General features: G+C 52.0%; 1 long non-coding RNA gene across 1 annotated transcript; it reads right to left on the bottom strand.

The window, feature by feature from the left end:
• Positions 1-4,652: 4,652 nt before the first annotated feature.
• LOC148048507 (uncharacterized) lies at positions 4,653-9,290 on the bottom strand. The gene is made up of 3 exons (XR_015695457.1): positions 8,972-9,290; positions 5,938-6,078; positions 4,653-5,009 (listed from the first exon to the last, which is right to left on the bottom strand). It is a non-coding gene; the product is annotated as an uncharacterized LOC148048507 (long non-coding RNA).
• Positions 9,291-9,699: the final 409 nt, after the last annotated feature.

Genomic DNA, 9,699 nt, shown 5'->3' with positions numbered 1-9,699 from the left:
AACCTCACAGGGTCCATCAGTCGCCTGGGGCGGAACCACCTGGTCGGTTCCTCCTCCCTACAGTGGGGGTTTGGTCTCCGGAAGTCAAGCCTCAGTAGGCAGTGGTCTGACCACGACAGGGGTATGATCTTGTTACCCCTCAGACCAAGATCACAAGTCCACTGCTCCGAAAGAAATACGAGGTCGAGCATGTGACCCGCAGAGTGGGTTGGGCCCCGAATTACTTGGGTCAAGCCCATGGCTGTCATGGAAGCCATGAACTCCTGCGCCCCATCAGAGTGTTCACCGAGCAAAGGCAAATTGAAATCCCCCAGGACCATAAGCCTGGGGAACTCAATTGCCAGCTCGGCTACTGACTCGAGGAGCGAGGGGAGGGCTGCTGCAACGCTGTTGGGAGGCAGGTACGTTAGCAGCAGACCCACTTGACCCTTGAGGTCCAACTTCACCAGCAGGGACTCACACCCAACAAGCTCTGGAGCAGGGATCCTACGAGGTGCTAAAGACTCCCGGATAACAATAGCCACACCCCCAACCCTTCTCTGAGCTCTCGGCTGATGCAGCACCTGAAATCCTTCTGGGCACATCTCTACGAGGGTGACTCCTCCCTCCGGGCCCAGCCTGCTAAGCTGCGGCGTCCTCGAGCCAACATCAGCAGGCAAGCGGCACAGCGGCGATCGCAGCCGCGGCAGTCAGATAGTAATGCAAGGGGAGGTCGAGTTTCACAGACCAGCTGGGCCGCGGTGTTGGGCAGCTCAGCGGAATCCACGGTACCGGCGTCTTTCGGAGGTGGCAGCCTTGGAGAGTAAAACTCAGCAATCCACTGCCACCCCCAGGACCAGGAGAAGTTCACGCTGCCACAGCTCCCTCGGCTCGCCTCCAAAGCTCAATTCCTTCTCTCTACGGGGTTTTTTTCTCAGTATGGAGCCAGAGTGAAAAACTCGGCAGACATCTTCCTCGCGCATGCGCTCAGGTAGTGAGAAATCTTCTGATAAATTGCCCCCTCACAGACCCACAGATTGCACCATTGATATTTTACCTGGAGTAAAGCTTCCAAAGCCCCAAATATATTCAATGTCCCCTAAAGAGATGGAGGAAATGTGGAAATTCATTGATAAAAACTTGGAAAGAGGTTTCATTGAGCCAGCAAGACCCAAGGTAGCAGCGCCAGTATTGTTCAGATAAAAGAAGGATGGCCCCTTCAGATTGTGTGTGAACTTCAAAAACCTGAACTGCATCTCAGCTCAGAACCTGTACCCATTACCACTGATGAAGGACATGCTGTGGACAACTGGGGAAGGGCCGTGTTTTCACTAAGTTGGACTTAAGAGAAGCGTACTATAGAGTCAGAATTAAAGAGGGGGACGAATGGAAAACTGCTTTCAACTGCCCCCTTGGTTGTTTCCAATTTCGAGTAATGCCATTTGGCCTACAGGGGGCGCCAGCAGTTTTCATGCAGCTGATTAATGAGGTTTTACATGATCATCTTTACAAAGGAGTTATCGTCTATTTAGATGATATCCTAATTTACACGGAAACACGTGAAGAACATGTGAGGCGGCTCCTGGCGGCTGAACTCTACGCCAAATTATCCAAGTGCGAATTCCATCAGGAGAAGGTCGATTAACTGGGCTATCGCATCTCACACAGGGGTATTGAAATGGACCCCGCTAAGGTCAAAGTGGTCACCGAGTGGGAGGCCCCTCGTACACGTAAGCAATTGCAAAAGTTTTTGGGTTTTGCTAATTTCTACCATCAATTTATTCCCTCCTTTGCTAAGATAGCTCTCCCAATAACTAACCTCCTTAAGTCTAAAGGAGGGGCCAAACCCAAACCTAGCAAGCCACTGGATTAGACTATGGACTGTCAAGCTGCTTTCGAGAAGTTAAAGCACCTTTTTGCAGAGGAACCAGTCCTCAAACACCCGGACATGGACACACCATTTGTGGTCCAAGCTGACGCCAGTGACATGGTGGTGGGAGCTGTACTACTTCAAGCTAATAGCCAAGGTAAATTACAACCCTGTACACCTCTCACAAACTAACCAATACGGAGAGACGTTGGGCCATTTGGGAGAAAGAAGCTTTTGCTGTTCGCTGGGCTTTGTCCACGTGGCGCCATTTTCTGGAGGGTGCCAAACACCCTTTTGAGGTGTGGACTGACCATAAAAACCTGGAAGCTTTGAGAACCCTCAGAAAACTTTCTCCTAAGCAGATGCACTGGGCTCAACACTTCAATAGATTCAATTTTACCTTGAAATACATTCCAGGGGAGAAAAACTTTATGGCTGATGCTTTGTCCAGACTCCCTCAGTACAACTGTTCTAAGCTCAGTGTGGTCCAGCCTGTCATTCCCGCGAAGAGCCTTGCTGCTCCTGTTGTTACTAGAAGTCAAGCGACTTCTAAGGTGGAGGTCACTCAGGACTTTCTTTCTAACCTAAAAAAGGCCCTTACTGGTTGATGACTGGTTCCAACAGCACATGGATGAATGCACTATGAAGGATGGATTGCCTTGGATTGGGGCGAAGTTATACGTTCCTATATCCATTAGACCCAATGTTCTTCAACGGGCTCATGACTCCCGGATGGCTGGGCATTTTGGATTCGTCAAGACTCTACACCTCGTCAAGCGGCAATTTTGGTGGCCCTCTTTGAAAAAGGATATTGAGACATATGTTGCCAGTTGTCCCATTTGTGCTGCTGCTAAATGCCCTCTGGGTAAGCCCCAGGGGTTACTCCAGGCGGTGGCTCGCCCAGTGGCCCTGTGAAAGGAGATCTCCATGGATTTCATTGTCGAACTTCCTGAGAGTCAGGGACACACTGTCATCTGGGTTGTTATGGACTTATTCTCCAAACAAGTCCATTTCATCCCTTGCTCCAAGATCCCCTCTGCTAAGTCCCTCGCTAAGATGTCCATCTCTCATATTTATCGCTTGCATGGGGTACCCGACCGCATCATTTCGGACAGGCGTGTTCAGTTTACCTCCCTCTTCTGGAAAGAGTTTCTGAAGCAGATTGGCTCCGCCCAGGGACTAAGCTCCTCCCACCACCCTCAGACTAATGGGGCCTGTGAAAGGACTAATTCTGTACTAGAACAATATTTAGTTGTTCATCAACTACCAATATTTAGTTGTTTAGTTGCCCAGGAGTGACGGCAGGGGAGGTTTTGCAGGCAAAGCCAAGCCTTTCACTTGTTTCCGCTGTGGAAAGGAGGGGCATCGTGCTGTGAATTGCCACGTCAAATTGGCTCAACCTGTTCCACCTCCCCGGAGGGAGGGGAAACCGGAGAGAACTCCAAGCAAGAGGAGGGAAGCTGCTTTCCCTGCTAAGAATGTTTCCCGACGCTTTGAGCCAGAGGAGGAGGGAGGCGTAAGCCCCAGCTTGTCTGACAAATCTGATGATGAAAATTCTCATCGCTGGGTAAGTTCCCGAGCTGGCCCTATGCTTATCCCAATTGAGCTTAGGGTGCCCTCTTCTGGCGCAACAGAGAAACTTTTAGCTCTGTTAGATTCTGGGTGTTCCCGATGCATGGTAAGCCCTGAAATGGTGGAGAAACTGGGCTTGAAATTAAGGACTTTGAAAACCCCTATTGTTTTTTGCCAAATTGATGGTTCTATTGCGGGAGGCTGCCCTGCTCATTTTTCCACAGAACCCATAGAAATGAGGATGGGTACCCACCAGGAATTAATAACTTTTATTGTGGCACCTGGGATGGACCGGCCCCTTATTTTGGGACTCCCCTGGCTCCGTAGATGGAACCCACGCATTAACTGGAGAGAGGGTTGGTTACGTATTCGAACAACCACACCCCCCGAGGAGAAAGTTGAAACTCCAGATTCTGATACTAATACCCCCACATTGGCAGCCAGGGGGCAGGAGAGAATACAGAGGCCGACTCTGTAAACCACTTAGAGAGAGCTGTGAAGCAATAGATGTCTAAATGCTATTGCTAGGTGGGGAGGGAGGGAGGGAGGGAAGAAGAGGAAGGGAGGGAGGGGAGGCTGTGGTGTCACAGTGGTTAGAATGCAGTACTGCAGGCTCCTTCTGCTGACTGCCGGCTGACTGCAATTTGGCAGATCGTATCTCATCAGGCTCCAGGTTGACTTGGCTTTCCATCCTTCCTATGTGGGTAAAAGGAGGACCCAGGTTGTTGGGGGCAAGAGGCTGACTCTGTAAACCGCTTACAGAAGGCTGCAAAACACCATGAAGCGGTATATAAGCCTAAGTGCTATTACTATTGCTGTAATACCTAAGCCTAAGTAAATGTACATCAAGAGCCAGTTTGATGTAGTGCTTAAGGTGCCAGGCTAGAAAACGTGACCGTGGGGGTTATAGACCTACCCTAGGCATGAAGCCAGGGGGATGGCTTTGGGCCAGCCTCCCTCTCTCGGCCCTACAAGGCAGGCAATGGCGTTGTAAAATCTTGAGGTTGCCTGGAATCCAAATTGACTCAAAGACCAACACACAATGGGGGACAGTTTATCACCTACGTAGGCGGGGAGATCCCTGAGAGTAAAGCCCGGTTGGAGGAGGCTCCGGGGCTTTGGAGAAGCTGATGTCTCCGGGGGGCTCCAGGAGCTTCTGGGGAAAAGGGATGAGGGCAGATGGATGAAGACCAGGGAGAAACATTATCATGTCCAAAAGCAATTTCTCTCAGGATGCTTTATTCAGACTGGCCACTTCTTACAAAACTCAGGGAAGAATGCCAATGAATCCCCCTCCTCTGATGGCTGCCAGGGGACCAAGGAGGACGAGAGAAGAGATCCGGGGCTAGTGGGCAGCAGCAGCAGAAGGGCCAGTGAGGCGTCCTGGCTCTTTTGCGTCTCTGGGCTCTGCTTCACAGGAGGAAGGGAAGCAAGGCTGTCCACAGGATCAGGAGGGAGCAGGCTGGGCAGGCGGGGGCTCCATTGCAAAGGTCTCTGTTGCAGCAGTGGATCTGGATCCCTGGCAGCTCCTGCTGCTGGTAGTGACGGGAGGTGGCGCATCCGCTGGTCAAAAGGACCCCCAGCACCGCTGCCAAGGACAGAGGAGGACAAAGGGGAAACTCATGGCGACAGTCACTCTTGGGACCTGCTCTGACAGCCTCCCTGGGACTTTGGCTCTTGGATTGCACTGTGAAGCCCCCCTCTGGCTTGGAACCGGTAAGGAAAATGTTACGTTTCCCACCTCCCTCAATAGAGGAAGGACTTCAGGCTTGAATTGGACATCTGCAGCCCAGAGGACAGCTGCTGCAGGTTTGCTTCCAGAAGGTGCCACCTTCTACTGGGGGGTTTCCCTCGCTACAAAACAGGCAGGGCATCGGGGGGGGGGGGAGCAGCTTTGCCCTTCCTGAAGCTGCAGAGACCAAAGTGGCACCACTGACCCACTTTCCCCCCAACTACAGATCAGGAGGCTCTGCCAGCCCTTTGGGCTGCCCACCATCGAATCCCCAAACAGGGAGAGGCCAGGGTCAGGAGGCCTGGGCTGTCCTCTTGGCCTCTCCCTGTCTGTAGGCTCAGCCTGTGGGGGTCTCCCAGGACAGCCAGCCCTTTCCCCATCTTGAGGGTTGGCAGGGAATTCTTTCTGTATCAAGGGCGAATTTGAACTGCAGCTCTTGCCCTGCCCACCCCCGGCCTGCCTCCTACCTCTGCTCCTGCTGCCCTGGCCTGCCAGGTGCCCTGATGAGTGCTGGATGGGGGACCACCAAGGCTAGAGCGGGAAGGGTCTCCAGAGAAGGTCATGCCAAGAAATGCCCCAGGGAGGTTGCCTATCAGGTGGGTTCCCAGCAGGAATTGGAGGGAACTTTCTCCCTTTTGAGCCAGAGAGTCAGGGAAGACATGAAAGTGACTCTTCTGTGGCCTGGAGGTTTATGCCCCTAAGGGAGGCTGAGCCTTCCCTTCCCGTCTCTTCCATACGCTTGCCCAGAGCCCTGGAGGAAGCAAAGAGGAAGGCTGCCACTCACCACTTTCCATCTTGATGCAGAACCGGTGCTTGAACCCTTGGTGGAAACGAGGGCAGGTGATCACTTCTGGACTGGAGCAACCGGTGTTCACTGACCTGCTGCCCACCATCACGTTGCAACCGTAGCACTGGAGCCCAGAGGCTGGAGGGAGGGTACAGTGGGGTGTGAGGGGCAGGGACCCTTTCCCCAGCCAAGCGGGGAGCGGGATTCACTCCTGCAAGAAGGGTCCTTCCTTCTAAGCTGGCTCAGCTGTTCTAGGATGAGAACTTGTAGAATCCATGGGCTGGAGGTCTTCTAGTCTAGGAGTCCCCAACCTTTGCTTGCTGGGGAATTCTGAGAGTTGAAGTCCTCCAGACTTAAAGTTGTCAAGGTTCTAGTCAAACCCCTGCCCAACACAGGAGGCCTTATTCTATCCCAGACTAATGGCTGCCCAATCTTTTGGACTGTCCAGGGGGTTAAATGTGGCACTGGCAGAGCCGTTGCAGATTCCTGGTTCTGCAAATGGCCATTTCATTTTCTTCCCCCCACTTTTCCCGACATATGTAACCCAGAATCGATCCCCATGGGAAATATCGCTTTTAGCTGAACTGTTATTTTAAAAACTTACAATTTCATTATTTTCTAAAACCCTGGCAATCAATGCATTTCAAAAACTTGGATATTAGATTGCAATGCTGCAGATAAATGAACAAACAGATAAATGAACAAATGTACAACTATTAATAGTGTATAAAGAAAGCTATTTAGTAAACAATTGTGTGTAAATATGTTAGACAGCACCCCTTATAAATTGTAAATAATAGTCAATATATAAACTATTATTTAAAGAGAGTTATATGGGGAGAAAACTTATAGTCACATTTAGGGCAAGCCCACCTGCTCAGTAGCCTGATGAATACTATCAGGATTCATAGAATTATAGGGCTGGGAGGAACCTTGGAGGTCTTCTAGTCCAACCCCCTGACCAAAGCAGGAGGTTATTTATTGCATCTTCAACAAATGGCTGTCCAATCTCTTTTTGAAAACCTCCAGTGTTGGAGCACCCACCATTTCTGTAGGCAACCCGTTCCACGGGTTGATTGTTCTCACTGTCAAGAAATTTATCCTTAATTCTAGGTTTCTTCTCTCTTTGTTCAGTTTCCATCCATTGCTTCTTGTCTTGTCTTCTGGTGCTTTGAAAAATAGTCTCCCCCCCTCTTATTTGGGGCAGTGTTTCAAATATTGGAACCCAGCTATAATGTCATCCTTGGTCCTTCTGTTTGTTACACTAGACATGCCCAATTCCGGGGTGGTTTTAACCTCCAGCCCCATGAACATCTTGGTTGCTCTTTTTCTCTGCACTCTTTCTAGAGCCTCAACGTCTTTTTCTCTATTGTGGTTATCAGAACTGGGTGCAACATTCAAAATCTGGTCTTGCCAAGGCATTATAAAGTGGCACTAACATTCCACATGCTTGTCCCAAAGGTGCTTTTTTCTATGGAGACTGAGAATCTCCATAGACGTTTCACACCCTCCGTTAGTGCAGCTTATGGTTGCATGGCTTCTTTGGCACCTGCTGGCTCCTATTGCAGTGGCTGACGACTAGTAATGCTAGGTCCCTCTCGCAGATGCTGCTGTTGAGCCAGGTACTACCTATTCCATAACTCTGGATTTGGTTTTTCCTGCCTAGGCGCAGGGCCTTCCTTTTCTCACCACAGAGCTGTGCTTGGGTGAATGCTTGAAGACCCCCCCACCTTGGAGATCAGGAAGAATGGACTGCTTGGGAGGGGGTGGGGGGAGGAAAGGAGTGGTAAGAACCCAGCCAAGGCCATTCCTCAGGGGAGCCAGCTGGACAATCAACCACTTCAAGTTTGGAGAAGTTTTGTGGAGACTAATGTCTTCAGATGTGCCAAGTTCCTGCAACTGCTCTCTAGACAATAGATAGAAGAAATGCACAATACTCAAAACTATAAGGCCAGTTGCTTCTTTCTAGAGTGGGTTCCGACCAGACCATCCATCCCAGCCTCCCTTTCAGGGCCACCATTTGCCATGTTAGGGAAGTCTCTTCCTCCTCCACCTCACTATAAGAACAACTTGGACAAAAAACACCCATAATTCAGTAATACAGTGCAAAAGTTTCCCCAAAACCGTACAGAAGGTCCCCATGATGCTGGTGAATGGATCCCTCTGGGCAGCACGTTCTGCAAGAGACCCTCACAGTGGTCTCATTCTGATGGGGCAAAGGTGGCATGGATTTCTGGCTGCCAGGCAGTTGGAGTTCCAGAAAGCTTCTCCCCCTTGCTGAAACTTGACCTGGTTTTTCACTCCAGTTTGAAAGGACCAGAAGCATCTCCTCCCCCCCATAAGGATTACGGCCAAGACTGGTCTCTGCCACCTGGTCTCTGCCACAGGGAGTCTCCGGGGTCTGTGAGGGGAAATGCCAGTCTTGCAGCCCCCAGAAGGAGACGTTGCAGGACTGGCTGGGGGCTTCGGTGGGGCTGGTCTTCTTGGGCACAGACAACGGGAGCCTGGGGTGGCGCAAAAAAGGAGCCCCTGTCCAGGACCCTCCGGCCACTCGCCAGAGAGACTTTCCCCGCCAAGTTTCTTCTGGGAGGCGGCGGTAGCCCGGGACGACCAGGAGGAAGATTGCTCGATTCGATTATCTCGGGCCGGCTGAGGGAGGCTGCTGGCTTTCCCCGGGTCAGCCGACCTCTCCCGGTCCGAGATCTTAGCGCGGCCGCGGGAAGCTGCAGAGTCGAGGCAGGAGGGGGGCGTGGGTGGGAAAAGGCCACGGGGAAAAAGTGAGCCCCACTCCAAGAAAAGACCCAACTTGTGGAGGGAGGGAAGACTCTGGAGCGTGAGGAGAGGGGGGCTCGAAAGAGGGAGCCCCAGAAAAGGCTCTGCGGGGTCGCCGCAGGTGGGAGGGAGCTTCGCCTTATGTAATTCCAGATCAGGTGATTCTCCGCAGATGCCTCCGAAGGTGGCGAGGACCGGGCCGGGCAGCGGAGCCCACCCGCCCGACTTGATGGAAGGGACCAACCCACACAGCACTTACTGGTAGCCAGCAAGAAAGATCCGGCCAGGAGGCGGAGGGTCCTGCCGGCAGCCAAGCCAGCCACGCCGAACCCAGCCATTGGGGGTCCCACCGTCCGAGGTGAACTCAAAACCCGCGAAGACGCATCTCAAGGGAAGAGCGGCCGGGCTGGATTCCCACGCGAGGCGCTGCTCTGTCACTCCACCCAGGATCAGAGCCTCCCTCCCCCCATTCCAGACGCTGGGAAGCCCACGCGGGGAAAACAGGGAGAGGTTTCTGTTGGCTCTTTGATCCCGGCCGTGTGTGTGTGTGTGTGTGTCTGCGTGCGTGTGTGTGTCAGGCGGCGCTTCAGCCCCCCTTTCCCCCCAACCCAGCATTTCCTGCCCCCTTTCGCCTTCCCGCGATCAGTCTCGGCTAATACAGCTGCAGAGCAGCTGATGGAAAGAAATTCTCTTTAATCAAGGTTTAATTCTAAATCCACTTCGAAATGCCCTAGTTGGATTAGGAGGGAGGAAGCCGCTTCTCTCATTAAGCTCTCCGCTCGCCTTTCACGCACGGGAGAAATTCCCCCCAAGCTGTGGAAGGCCCGACTGAAAGAAGGCGCGTTTTAAGCCTGAAACGGTGACATTGAAAGAAGGAAGGGGGCAGGAAAGGGAGAGGCAACCAGAAGGTCAGATTCGTTTAAATAGGAGGCAGGGATGTTGTTGAAAAGCTCAACAATGTTGGAAAATGATTTATTACCGGAATGA

This window comes from Thamnophis sirtalis, unplaced genomic scaffold (assembly GCF_051295495.1).
Source record: "Thamnophis sirtalis isolate CommonGarterSnake01/CBP01778 unplaced genomic scaffold, rThaSir2_p1.2 scaffold_2, whole genome shotgun sequence".
NCBI classification, from domain to species: domain Eukaryota; kingdom Metazoa; phylum Chordata; class Lepidosauria; order Squamata; family Natricidae; genus Thamnophis; species Thamnophis sirtalis.
This window is presented reverse-complemented; position numbering and strand designations above follow the sequence as displayed.